Raw genomic sequence first — 13,694 nt, 5'->3', positions numbered from 1 at the left:
AGAGCTCTTCACAAAGGTGGTTAAGAAAACCATTTATTATCGAAGAAGCGATGAAACCGAGCGGGACGCGCACCCCAGGAACCCGCTGACAGGCCCCACAGACGGAAGCCGTGCAGACACAGCCCGTGCCACACGTGTTCCCGGGACAGACGGCCCCTTGTCCTGAGCAAGAGCCTGGGCGGCACCATTTCCCACAACAGTCCCCCCCAGACGCGCCTGGACGTGGGGTTGGCCACCGGGGCCAGCCAGCTGGTTCTACACAGGAGAAGAATCAACGTCCCCTCTCTTGACAACAGGGCGGGGTGGGGGGGGCTTTGTACCTTGGAGCCAGGTGCCCAGCGAGGTCTCCCTCCCACGGACACCTTGGGAAGATGGGCCCTGAGTCCACAAGCCAAAGCGGAGCTCCGGGCCCTTGGGAGAGACACGCCTGGGTGGTCACGCTGGCGAGAGGCTCATTTTGCTTTTATTTATTTATTTTTAGATTTTATTTATTCATTTTAGAGAGAGGAGACAGAGAGAGAGAGAAGGGAGGGAGGAGCAGAAAGCATCAACTCCCATATGTGCCTTGACCAAGAAAGCCCAGGGTTTTGAACCGGCGACCTCAGTGTTCCAGGTCAATGCTTTTACTTACTGCACCACCGCAGGTCACATTTTGCTTTTAAACAGTTGTCCACGCATTGCCGGAGCCGACAAAGAACTTCCAACTTGCTAAAGCGGATGCTCTGAAGACAAGGAGGATGCAGCCTCATCTCTCAAGTCACACCCGCCCTGGGTGCCCACCAGACAGCATCCTCCAGGGTCGGGGTAACACAGCACGGCCTGTCCTGGGGGTGCTGTGGTCACTGAGTCAGGCCACCAACACCGTGCTTGGCGTCTGAGGGTTGCTGTGTAGGGGCAGAGGCCGTGGGAAGAGCCCCAGTGTCCTGCAGGGTCTGAGTGAGTCTCCCCGGCATGTACCCCACCACCACTGACACGCAGATCATTTCAATCTCAAAACAAACTCAGGAAGCCTCCCTACCTCCCCCTCGCCTGCCTACAGGGAATCAGGCGCGACACCTGCTTCAGGAGGTCATTTCTGGTGGCCGTCCTCAGTCCCGAATGCCACTCACACTGCATTCTGCCTCACTGCCCGTGGAGTGTTCACGCTTCCGTGAATTCCCTGGGCACGTGTCCTAGAATGTAAACTCCTCTGTTCATCTGCTGTGGGTCGTCCGCCTTCCTCGACCAGGCGGAAGAAGCGAAGGGTAAGGGGCCTGTCTCCCATCCCCCGCAACGGCCCGCACATATGTTTTCCTCTTATCTGCAGGGTTTTCCTGGAATGTTCCGGTCGCTCCCAAATCCTTTTACGAGTTGGATTAGCGTTCAGCGCACAGATGAATCCGGGGAGCAATCACATTTGCAGAATTCCGCCTGCTGATGCGTGAACCTGTCACTGACCCTGCCTGTGGGTTCCCCCCCGACCCCAGGACGGGCCAGAGGCCCCCGGAGCTGGATGGCGCTCATCAACATCATTCTCACATCTGTGTTTCTGTTTAATTCCACCAAGCCGACAGGTATTCCCGGGGAGGGGAGTGCTTTTTATTAAGAATATTTGTGGGGAAGCTCTTCTTTTTACTAAACTCCTGAGCAGCCTCTCTGTCTCGTAGAAACTGTGCAGAGACACCTGCTCCTCACCACCTGCCACCAAGCGCCTCCGACAGGCCCTGCGCTCCCTGGGCACAGCCAGGACTCCAGCGTGGCCAGGTGACCGTGACCGCAGCAGCCAGGGAGTGTGGCTGACCCCTGGGGGTGCAGCTGGCGAAAGGAGACCCTAATCGGGGTTTGCCCACCTCCAGCAGGTTCCACAAACACCGTCCACTTGAGGACACAGAGCCCCCCCCCCATAGTGTCTGACGTGAGGCCCCGTAGGGTCTGAAACAGAGCCCGTCTCTCTGTGACACCTCACGTTTGTCTTAAAACAGTGCGAGAGGAGAAAGCTCTGAGCCACCTTCACCCCAGAGACTAAACGCGGGTAACGGACGTCGCCCACCACTGCTCCCTACGTGTTCTGTATTCAGCTTTTCTCAACAAACGCACAGTTCGGCAGTTAGAGCTCATTTGTCAGCACCGTGAGTGAGGCCCGAGCCCCTGGCCCGAGCAGAAGGGATGAAGGCCCTCAGGGCGTCTCCTACCCAATCCCGGCCAGGATTGGGTAGGCGGTGGCCACCACAACTGGACCGACTTCTGCCCAGCCCGTGCTCCTGGGCACCCCGGGCCGCAGTCCCAGGCTGGGGAGACACATCGGTGAGGCCAGGTCTGAGACGGAGCCGAGAACAGACCCCTGCGTGAGAAGCAGCTTTCCCCGTGGCGACAGCCTGGCCTGGGCCCGTCCGGGCACCGGGCTTCTCACTGCCGCAGGCCCCAGAACCTGCGGTCCAATCAGCCGGCTCCGGCGGGCGAGCCTGGGCCCAGAGGCGCAGCTGTCTGCTGGCAGAGGGGAGCGTTTTCAAAGCCCTGGGAGCGTGCTGGCGGGGGAGCAGAAGGAAGGCCTCCACGTGTGGAACTCGGGGAAAGGCTGCCAAACTCCTAATTAATTTCCCCTAAGTCGGAGACGTTAAGAGTCAATCCCGCTCACACTTTAGGAAGTTCAGGTAGAATTCATTCTGTGGCCAGTCGGCCTCCGGGAGCGGTTTGAGCGACCGTTGTTCCCTCGACGTCAAAGCCCTCGGTCCTCAGTCTGTGTCTCGGGTGGAGGGCGGGGGGGGCAGCAGACAGACCCCCGCGCCAGGGCCCCAGCAGAATCCCCACCTCACTGGAACCTGGGGGACAGGCCCAGGCTGGTCCCCAGGAGCTGGCTGTGCAGCCCCCCTCCCTAACTCCACAGCCTGTGGACGCCCACGCTCCTCCCGGTCCCCGTCACTCAGGGGCACGGCGACAACCTCACCCCTGTTCTCTCAGGAAACAGCAGGTGCCGCTTGCTGGTCCCGTCTGCCACGGTCCCCTGTCCCGGCCCCGGCCACTCTGGGAGGGCCCTTCATCACGCTCCTCTTCCGAGCGTCCCCCCAGGGTGGGTGTCCACAGACGCCCCACACAGGACGCCGTAAGGGGGTCCCTGCTGGTCAGTCAATCAGGAATGTGGCGCGGAGGCCCCGGGGCCCTGTGGCTGGCAGCCAGGGGGCCTGGAGCCAGGCATTCTCCGCTTTAGCCGCTCAGGGCCCCATCGGTCCTATGTGCGACCCGCGGACACCTGGACGCCTCACGGGAGACTGTGGTGGTCAGCGTCTGTAACCTGCAGTTCAAGTCCAGAGACTTGAATTTTGTCCCAATGAATTATTTTGTCCCATTGAATTATTTCTCTCAACATCTCCCATAGCAACAGCGATGATCAGGAGTCTGAATGTTCAAAACCTGTGTTTTCTGCATCCTACGAGGACAGAGGTGGGGTATTGACTGCCGATAACGCGTCACAGTAAAACCCAGGCCTGTCACCAGGTGATTGTCAGCAGATGGCTGAGGCATTCTCCCCGCTCCTGCGGTGAAATCTTTGTTGTTCAGAATTACAACACAGAAGTGGGATGTTTACTTTAAATGAGATGCAACTTTTCCCTCCAGAATTTATTTAGAATGTTTCACGATGCATTTTAAACCGTCATCAGGAAAAGTAATTTCTGTGCCAGCAGCCACCCGCAGAGGTGCCCAGACTGGCTATTGGCATAAAAAGAAAAGTCAGATATAGCTTCCTCAGTTAGGAAGAAAAAAAAAGAATGTGAATGATAAAATTACCATTCTTTTTCAGAAAGCAGCACACGTAAAAATTTTAAAAATAAAAGTAGTCATGCGTATGGGATGAATCGTGAGATGGGAAAAGATAAAGGAAAACAAGGTACTTCTAATGCTCCCAGCAGAGAGAACCGGTCTCTCTCCATGAAATAAACCAGCACAGACAGGCACGCGTGGAGCAGGAACGAGGGGCCAGGTGCAGAGGGTGACCAGAGCAGAGAGCCCCAGGGCCAAGCAACGGGCAGAACTACAAGCCCTGCACGACCGTGCCCGTGGGCACTGAGCCCTGGAGACGACATCTAGACCTCACTTGTGTTTCAACCGTTCTGAGGAAATTGGGCGTAGAGTCACCCTATTTACACACGCTCGCACGGTTGTTTTGGAGATGTGGTCGGTTAATGTGTGCTCGTGTCTCACGCTCCAGCCCCGTCCCACCCAGAGCGGGGAGGGCTCACCCTGCTCCTCCCCTTCCAGGGTTCAAGCCTCCAACCACCACCACCCCCTGTCCTGAGCCCCCAGGCCACAGACAGCACTATGCGGACAGTAGGTTTGGCCCGTCTGTGGGCAGTGTCGAGTTCACACGGCCGGTCTGTGGTTCCGAGGTGCCAGGCCGCGTGCTCGCTCCCACCTGTCAAGACAGATGGTGCCACGGACTCCCCCTGCTCGGTGACTGTGTTCACCGCTGTTCGTAATAGGCCACCAGGGCTTGTCATTTGCCATTAGTGCTGGCAGGGAGGGGTGGCCCATGTCTGTGGACCACACAGCACACACATGTGCACGCTGAGCGGACACGTGCCCGGGCAGCTGGGTCACCTTGCCCAGCGGGAACTCCATCTCCGAGAGGCTCGGAAGTAGACTTCCATCTTTCATGGGGACGTAAATACTTCATGAGCTGGTTGTGTGAGCCGGTGGAGCGCGGAGCGCGGGTCCCTTCCCAGTTCCTGTTAACATTCACGTGCAGGTCAGGGGGCGTCTCAGCTCGTCCTGTCAGCGAGCAGCGAAGCGGCGTTTCACAAGCGCGGCGAGGGGCAGCGCGGCATACAGCGGGCCCTGGCACGGTCACACGCTCGCTCTGCTTCTGAGGGGTGGTCGTTCACTCGCTTGTTGTTCACAGACAAGCTCAGCGGAGCCGACGTGAGCGGTCAGCGGTGTGTCTGCGGGAGGGTCGGGCTGGCGTTCGGAGGGGGCGCATCCTGACCGCAAGTGTCCTGGGGGTGGCTGCCCTGACTGCCCAGTGTCCTGGGGGTGGCTGCCCTGACCGCCCAGTGTCCTGGGGGTGGCTGCCCTGACCGCCCAGTGTCCTGGGGGTGGCTGCCCTGACCGCCCAGTGTCCTGGGGGTGGCTGCCCTGACCGCCCAGTGTCCTGGGGGTGGCTGCCCTGACCGCCCAGTGTCCTGGGGGTGGCTGCCCTGACCGCCCAGTGTCCTGGGGGTGGCTGCCCTGACCGCCCAGTGTCCTGGGGGTGGCTGTCCTGACCGCCCAGTGTCCTGGGGGTGGCTGCCCTGACCGCCCAGTGTCCTGGGGGTGGCTGCCCTGACCGCCCAGTGTCCTGGGGGTGGCTGCCCTGACCGCCCAGTGTCCTGGGGGTGGCTGCCCTGACCGCCCAGTGTCCTGGGGGTGGCTGCCCTGACGTGGCTTCAGGAACCCCCGGCCTCCCCACAGACGCTGCCCTGTTGGGACAGAAACCTCAGAGCGACCCTTCCCGGTTTCCGGGGCAACTACTCAACCCCGGCTCAACTGGACGAGCATTACGGAGTGTTCACTGGGACCGGCCTCGGGCAGGAGCTGAGGGCCCACGTGGGTCGGGCGGGGTCCTGGCCCTGAAGAGACTCACGGTCCTGTCGGAGCCGAGGACGGAGAGCAGTTCCAGCCCAGGGCGTGTGCGAGCAGGGCGTGGGGACGGGGTGGGCTGCTGGAGCCGGAAGCTTCTAGAGAATGGCCTGGCTGGACCACCGGTGGAAGGATGACGGGCGGGTGCTGCAGGGATGACGGGCGGCTGCTGCAGGGATGACGGGCGGGTGCTGTAGGGATGACGGGCGGCTGCTGCAGGGATGACGGGCGGCTGCTGCAGGGATGATGGACGGGTGCTGCAGGGATGACGGGCGGCTGCTGCAGGGATGACGGGCAGGTGCTGCAGGGAGTGAGCACTCAGCGGGTGCTGCAGGGAGTGAGCACTCAGCGGGTGCTGCAGGGATGACGGGCGGGTGCTGCAGGGAGTGAGCACACAGCCATCTCCACCTCCCTGTGGCCGAGGTGGCCCCGGACGAGCACAGGCGGGGACAAGGTCGCAGAGCACGGGCCGGTCGCCGAAGCCTGAGGCGTGGGATGTACAAAGCCCGGGCACCAGCGTTGCCGTGAGAGCCCATCAGCCACAGAGTTTGGAGGTCGTTGTTTTAATTACCCACACTGCGTCTGTCGGTCTGAAACCAGTGACATTTGCCACCATAGTGGTCCCACAGGGGACACCAAGGCTGCTAGACCTGAGGTCCCATCTAGGTCCAGGCCGTGTGGCCGAGCAGACCCGCTCCTGTCCCGGTCCCACCCCCAGGCCAGGCTCTGTCCCCCTTCAGGAAAGGGGGTCTGCACTTAGTCTGTGCCAGTGTCACCACAAGCACCGCTCACCCACGTGGCTGCCCCCAAATCTCACTGCCGATGGAACACTAATTCCTGTAGGGCGGACACTGGGACTCCGGTCAAGGACACAGGCCTCGGTCCTGGCGTGACAGCCGTGGACACGCACTCGTGGTGGGTGACTGTGAGCTCAGGTCTTGTTCAGAGGCAGCTCGTCTGCTGTCACCTGTTATCTGTGTGAATCCAGAGGGGAAACCAAGTCGCTGGATGGACCTTCTCCCGTCCCTCCTCCCACCAGAGTCTCCAGCGTGAGTGGGGACAAACAGCTCACGGCCCCACCGCCCGTGCCCACGGAAGCCTGAGGGAGCTGAGTCGCTGCCCAGGTGAGGTGAGGAGGGGCACGGGCCGGTCCCCCACGTGTTGTCAGCGAGAGAGCACGGGTGATTCACAGCCGACCTTGGTACGAGTCCTGAGCCTCTTTATGGGAAAATTATAAACCACAATGACACTGGTATAACAATACGCCACTCGGCGCTGTGAGGTTAACCAGACAGATTTAAGGGAAGTGTACTAATGACCACAAAGCACCCCCCTCCAGCCGCTCACAGGTCCCCCCTCCCTGACCCCCCCACCCCCGCGCACACTCAGCAGGGCGTTGCATTAGCAGACTGCCAGGAAGTGGCCGCTAAGAGAAATACAAGTTTGTAGGATTGCATGTGATTTTTTTTTTCTATAAAACCAAAGAAAGGTCCTAAGAGTAAGGATTAAAGAGGAAATTGAGTTTTGATTCCAGTGGATTAAGTACCTAATGGCCTTTCCGACTGAATCAACTAAAATGCTGGATAAAATATAAAAATGAAAAATAAAAAATGACAAACATTGGGAGGGGCTGAAGTCCTGACGTCCTGGAATTTCCGGGTGAGGCACGGGCACCGCTGCCCGCATCGCCGGCTTCGTAGAGACACGGCAAAAATCGGAGGGCACCCACATGGTCCTCAGGAACCAGGGATGGGAAGAAACCAGACGATGCCGACCAGAAGCAAGCTGATGTTGCTATTTAAATATCAAATTACCTTTAGATGAAAGAAAGTTTCCAGTTACCAAGACAATGTAACCTCTCGAAGCTTGTGAGTGCCGGCAGAGGAGCCTCAAACTGTCCCAGGGACAGGCGATCGGAGCATGCGGAACACTTGACAGACGCACTGTCTTTGAGGGAACACTTCCTTCCTGAACAGGCGGGTCAAGCGGACCAGAGAAGTCGGGGGACGTGGAAGATGTGGACAGACGGCAGAACCAACACCGGATCTAATGCGCGTTTGCCGAGCACGGCGCCCACCAACTCGACAAGACGCGTTCTTGTGAAGCGCTTGCTAGTTAGTGTCCACGCATTTCGAGTGGCAAACCGCACTCTCTGACCACCGTCCCATTCAGCTAGACATCAACAGCAAAAAAGAAAATGAAAAGAGCAGCACACGTCCAGAAATAAAACCTCGGGCCCTTCTCGAGACCATGTGCACCAGAGTAGAAACCACAGTGGTGACGAGCAAACTCTCAAGACAAACTCTTAGAAGGGAAGAATGCCAAGGATACCGTGTATCATAAAGGGTGGGGTGGTTACAATGTTACCAAGGTAGAAGCTGCAGCCCCCCCCCCCCCATGCAGAATTGAAAGCCACTCTGTGCTGGATAGGGACCTCAGAGAGCCGCATGCAGGCTGCACAGAAATTACCCATAAGAAGGTGCGGGGTCACCTGACCTGTGGTGGCGCAGTGGATAAAGCGTCGACCTGGAAATGCTGAGGTCGCCGGTTCAAAACCCTGGGCCTGCCTGGTCAAGGCACATATAGGAGTTGATGCTTCCAGCTCCTCCCCCCTTCTCTCTCTCTGTCTCTCCTCTCTTTCTCTCTCTCTCTCTCTCTCTCTCTCTCTCCCTCTCCTCTCTAAAATGAATAAATTTAAAAAAAAATTTTTAAAAAAAAAAGAAGGTGCGGGATCAGGTTTTCCACAGCAAAGCCCGTGCCCGGTCAGGGTGGAACATATGATTGGGGCAGGCAGATGATTTCACAACTAGCAGAGTACAATGACTTATACATAAATAGAAAGCAAAGTCCCAGCCCTGGCCAGTGCTCCGTAGTTAGAGCATCGTCCTGATACACCAAGATTGCAGGTTTGATCCCTGGTCGGGGCACATGCAAGCATTAAGAAATGAACGCGGGCCCTGGCCAGTTGGCTCAGTGGTAGACCGTCGGCCTGGCGTGCGGAAGTCCTGGGTTCGATTCCCAGCCAGGGCACACAGGAGAAGCGCCCATCTGCCTCTCCACCCCTCCCCCTCTCCTTCCTCTCTGTCTCTCTCTTCCCCTCCCGCAGCCAAGGCTCCATTGGAGCAAAAGATGGTCCGGGCTCTGTGGCCTCTGCCTCAGGCACTAGAATGGCTCTGGTTGCAACAAAGCAACGCCCCAGATGAGCAGAGCATCACCCCCTGGTGGGCATGCCGGGTGGATCCTGGTCGGGTGCATGCAGGAGTCTGTCTGACTGCCTCCCCATTTCCAGCTTCAGAAAAATACAAAAAAAAAAAGAAAAGAAATGAACGCGCCTGACCAGGCAGTGGCACAGTGGATAGAGCGTTGGACTGGGATGCGGAGGACCCAGGTTCGAGACCCCGAGGTCGCCAGCTTGAGCGCGGGCTCATCTGGTTTAAGCAAGAGCCCACCAGCTTGAATCCAGGGTTGCTGGCTCCAGCAGGGGGTTACTCGGTCTGCTGAAGGCCCACGGTCAAGGCACATGTGAGGGGGCAATTAATGAACAACTAAGGTCTTGCAACGCGCAATGAAAAGCTAGTGATTGATGTTTCTCATCTCTCTCCGTTCCTGTCTGTCTGTCCCTGTCTATCCCTCTCTCTGACTCACTCTCTGTCTCTGTAAAAAATAAATAAGTAAATAAATTTTTTTAAAAAAGGAATGAACAAGTAAATAAGTAGAACAACAAATCAGTGTTTCCCTCTCTGTGTCTCCTCTCTCCTCTTCATAGAAATCAATTTAAAAATTTTTTAAATTAAAGCCCCTCTTGTTCTTTAGCCGAAACACCATCACGTCACGTAGGCGCCTTCCCCGCGCTGTGGAGCGCGGCTTGTTCACTCTCTCTCATAATTTCCAACCTAAATAGTGTTTTCACTGTGGTAAAATCCACATACACGCCGCCAGTCTGATCGTTCCCCGCGCACAGTTCGGGGGTATTGAGCGCGTGGACGTTGTTGTACGGCTGTCACCACATCCGTCCGCCGAGCCGGTCATCCTGCAAAGCGGCACCTCTGTCTCCATCACCCCCCGCCTCCCCCCGCCCCTGGCCCCACCGTCTGCTTTCTGTCTGTCTGAAATCTGACGACCCCAGGGACCTCGGATTAGTAAAATCGTACAATATCAGTTCTTCTGTGTCTGGCTTGTTTCCCTCCACGTAACGTCCTCAAGGTCGGAATCCCCTTCCTCCCGAAGACTGAATGATAATCGCTGAACGTACACACCACGTTCTATGTATCTGTCACCCAGCGGCGGGCACCTGGGCTGCTCCCTCCTTTTGGAGACTGGGAACGGTGCTCTGTGAGCGCGGGTGTACAGCGACACACACCCCCCCCCCGAGGCCCTGCTGTGTTGTCTGGATGCCCCCCGGGCGAGGGAGGTGCATCTGATGGTCACTCTGTGTGTGGTGCTCGGGGACTGTGTCCCCTGCTGCTGCGCTGTTTCCTGTTCCCGAAAACACAGCCCTGTTTTCTTGTGTGAGGTGGTATTTCGTTGTGGTTTCTAACTTGGAAAGAAATGACTTGTTCACTATTGTGTTGGATGTAGCTCTTACGATGGCGCGACGATGTGACTCAGGAACCGTTACCCAAATTGACCAGTTTTCCCTCCTACTTGATGGTCATCTGGGGGCTTAGAGGCACAGACAGGAGATGGTCGCTCCTGAGATCATAGAGTTGTTCGTGTGCCGACCCACTTCCGTTGCAGAACGACCCCCTTTAAAATGTTCCGATCCTTATAAAACTGTCCTATTCCCGTAGCTTTTACCAGCTCAGTCTCATGTACTGTTATTGAGCTGCCATGTTTAATTAGCTTATTGTTGCTAGTTTTTATTAACTTTCAAACTCCAGATTTTGACAAACATCATTTAGGCAAGTATTGGAATTCGTTAAATGTAAATGTCATAATATTTATTAATGGTTTTCTTTTTTTTTTTTTTTTCCATCCAACAAAACACTGCCCTTTCCTCTAACTTCTTAGGTAATGCCAACTGTTCTCTTTTTTTTTTTTTTTTGTATTTTTCTGAAGCTGGAAATGGGGAGAGACAGTCAGACAGACTCCCGCATGTGCCGGACCAGGATCCACCCGGCACGCCCACCAGGGGCGGACGCTCTGCCCACCAGGGGGCGATGCTCTGCCCCTCCGGGGCGTCGCTCTGCCGCGACCAGAGCCACTCTAGCGCCTGGGGCAGAGGCCAAGGAGCCATCCCCAGCGCCCAGGCCATCTTTGCTCCAATGGAGCCTCGGCTGCGGGAGGGGAAGAGAGAGACAGAGAGGAAGGAGGGGGTGGGGGTGGAGAAGCAAATGGGCGCTTCTCCTGTGTGCCCTGGCCGGGAATCGAACCCGGGTCCCCCGCACGCCAGGTCGATGCTCTACCGCTGAGCCAACCGGCCAGGGCCTCCAACTGTTCTCTTGAACCGGGCACTTTCTGGTGTCATTCTGCGTGGAAGCGGTTCTGACCCGCAGCAAGGCACCCCGTGGTGTCCCCGCGGTTGGGTACAGCTGGCCCCGGGCCTCACCCACCCTGGGCCTAGCGGCCCGTCTCCAAGCAGAGACGACTGTCCTGGAGGGAAACCAGATGAGCAGCGGCCGCCAGCACCAGCCTGGGGGGTCCGAGAGGCACGAGGTGTGAGGAAGAAGCAGGTCACAAAACAACCAGCGCCGCACGAGTCCCCTCCCGGTTCAAAGCCGACACAGCTGCTCTGTGTGCTGCCCAGGGCCACCGACGCAGCGGTCAACCACAGGGTAGAGAGGAGCGGTCAGCAAGAAGCCAGGGTGCAGGGGACCCTTTGGGGAGAGGCTGAGGAGAACGGGGAAGCGCATGTCATGAAACGAGACATCGCCGAGGCCACCGGCCGTCAGAGGCCACGCCCCAACGCCCGCCGCCTCCCTGGTTCAGAGTCAGGCCCACGCGGGACTCATCTCACTGTCTGCCGAGAATATTCCCACTGCTCCTGACAACGGGCACGAGGGATGCATCGGGCGGTTCCTTCGGCCGCTGCCCGCAGCCCAGGCTTACTGAGGGTGTGCTGCAATAACGAACAATGAGAATGAGAGAAAACTCCCAAAGACTCGACACCGCCTCACCAATTACACTGGGCTGTGAGGTTTGATTTTTGGAGGCTTGTTTCTGTTGCCATAGAAATAAACAGTGACGCTGATGAGACCCAAGACTGGAGGCTTTGGAAGCAGGGAGTGCCCGGTGGCGGCTCTGAAGACTGTCCCTGTGGGTCTCCAGGGTGCTGGGGCTGTGGTCTGTCTCCACGCTCCTGGGTGGTGGCGGCTACATGGCACGGGGCTCCGGACGGCAGCCTGTGCCCAGCGGTGGGGGCGGGGGCCGGGGCTGTACTCACCTCCTCCTCTTCCTGTGTGGCCTGCCGGACCTCAGGGCCTAGCTCTGTGAGGTAGCGGGACACCCTTTCTCCCTGGGGCTGAGACCTGGGTGAAGGGCAGGCGTGAGTGGCCCTGTGCCCATTGTCCCTGTGCATCCAGCTCTCAGTGTGTCCCCAGTGGCAACAGGAGGAAGGTGTTGAGACACCCCAGGAGGCCACAGGCAATCAATCGGGCAGCGGCTACGGGAGCCCCAGACCCACCCTGTGAGTGCTGCTCACCCCATCACACCTCTGAGAGGAACAAGGAACAAATGCTAGACACCCTAGACACCCGCCCCGGTAGATCCTGCTGTGAAGTGTTACATTCGCAGAGGCAGGTGCCCCTGGGGCGGGGGTGGGGCGCGTGCCTTCCAGGCAGGTTGTGTGAGTGCAAGGCCCACCTGGCAGCTGGCACGCAGCTTCCTGTGACTCAGGGGACGTGAGTCCCACCAGGGGCAGAGGTAGGCCTACGAGGACCGCATCGGGGCTCCACCTCTCTGCATACACATGTGTGTGTGTGTGCACGTGCATGTATGTGCATATGTGAGCATGGCATGTGCACATGGGGACAGGTGCCCAGCTCTGGTTCACGGGCACAGGAGCCTGGCATGTGCACACGGGGACAGGTACCCAGCTCCGGGTCACGGGCACAGGAGCGTGACATGTGCACATGGGGACAGGTACCCAGCTCCGGTTCACGGGCACAGGAGCACGGCATGTGCACATGGGGACAGGTACCCAGCTCCAGTTCACGGGCACAGGGGCACGGCATGTGCACATGGGGACAGGTACCCAGCTCCGGTTCACGGGCACAGGAGTATGGCATGTGCACATGGGGACAGGTGCCCAGCTCCGGTTCACGGGCACAGGGGCACGGCATGTGCACATGGGGACAGGTACCCAGCTCCGGTTCACGGGCACAGGAGTATGGCATGTGCACATGGGGACAGGTGCCCAGCTCCGGTTCACGGGCACAGGGGCACGGCATGTGCACATGGGGACAGGTGCCCAGCTCTGGTTCACGGGCACAGGGGCACGGCATGTGCACATGGGGACAGGTGCCCAGCTCCGGTTCACGGGCACAGGAGCGTGACATGTGCACATGGGGACAGGTACCCAGCTCCGGTTCACGGGCACAGGGGCACGGCATGTGCACATGGGGACAGGTGCCCAGCTCCGGTTCACGGGCACAGGGGCACGGCATGTGCACATGGGTACAGGTAGGTACCCAGCTCCGGTTCACGGGCACAGGGGCACGGCATGTGCACATGGGGACAGGTGCCCAGCTCCGGTTCACGGGCACAGGGGCACGGCATGTGCACATGGGGACAGGTGCCCAGCTCCGGTTCACGGGCACAGGGGCACGGCATGTGCACATGGGGACAGGTACCCAGCTCCAGTTCACGGGCACAGGGGCACGGCATGTGCACATGGGGACAGGTACTCAGCTCCGGTTCACGGGCACAGGAGCACGGCATGTGCACATGGGGACAGGTGCCCAGCTCCGGTTCACGGGCACAGGAGCGTGACATGTGCACATGGGGACAGGTGCCCAGCTCCGGTTCACGGGCACAGGAGCACGGCATGTGCACATGGGGACAGGTACCCAGCTCCGGTTCACGGGCACAGGGGCACGGCATGTGCACATGGGGACAGGTGCCCAGCTCCGGTTCACGGGCACAGGGGCACGGCATGTGCACATGGG

Source organism: Saccopteryx leptura, chromosome 12 (genome assembly GCF_036850995.1).
Source record: "Saccopteryx leptura isolate mSacLep1 chromosome 12, mSacLep1_pri_phased_curated, whole genome shotgun sequence".
Lineage (NCBI taxonomy): Eukaryota > Metazoa > Chordata > Mammalia > Chiroptera > Emballonuridae > Saccopteryx > Saccopteryx leptura.
The sequence above is the reverse complement of the archived record's forward strand: the minus strand, read 5'-3'. Positions refer to the sequence as shown.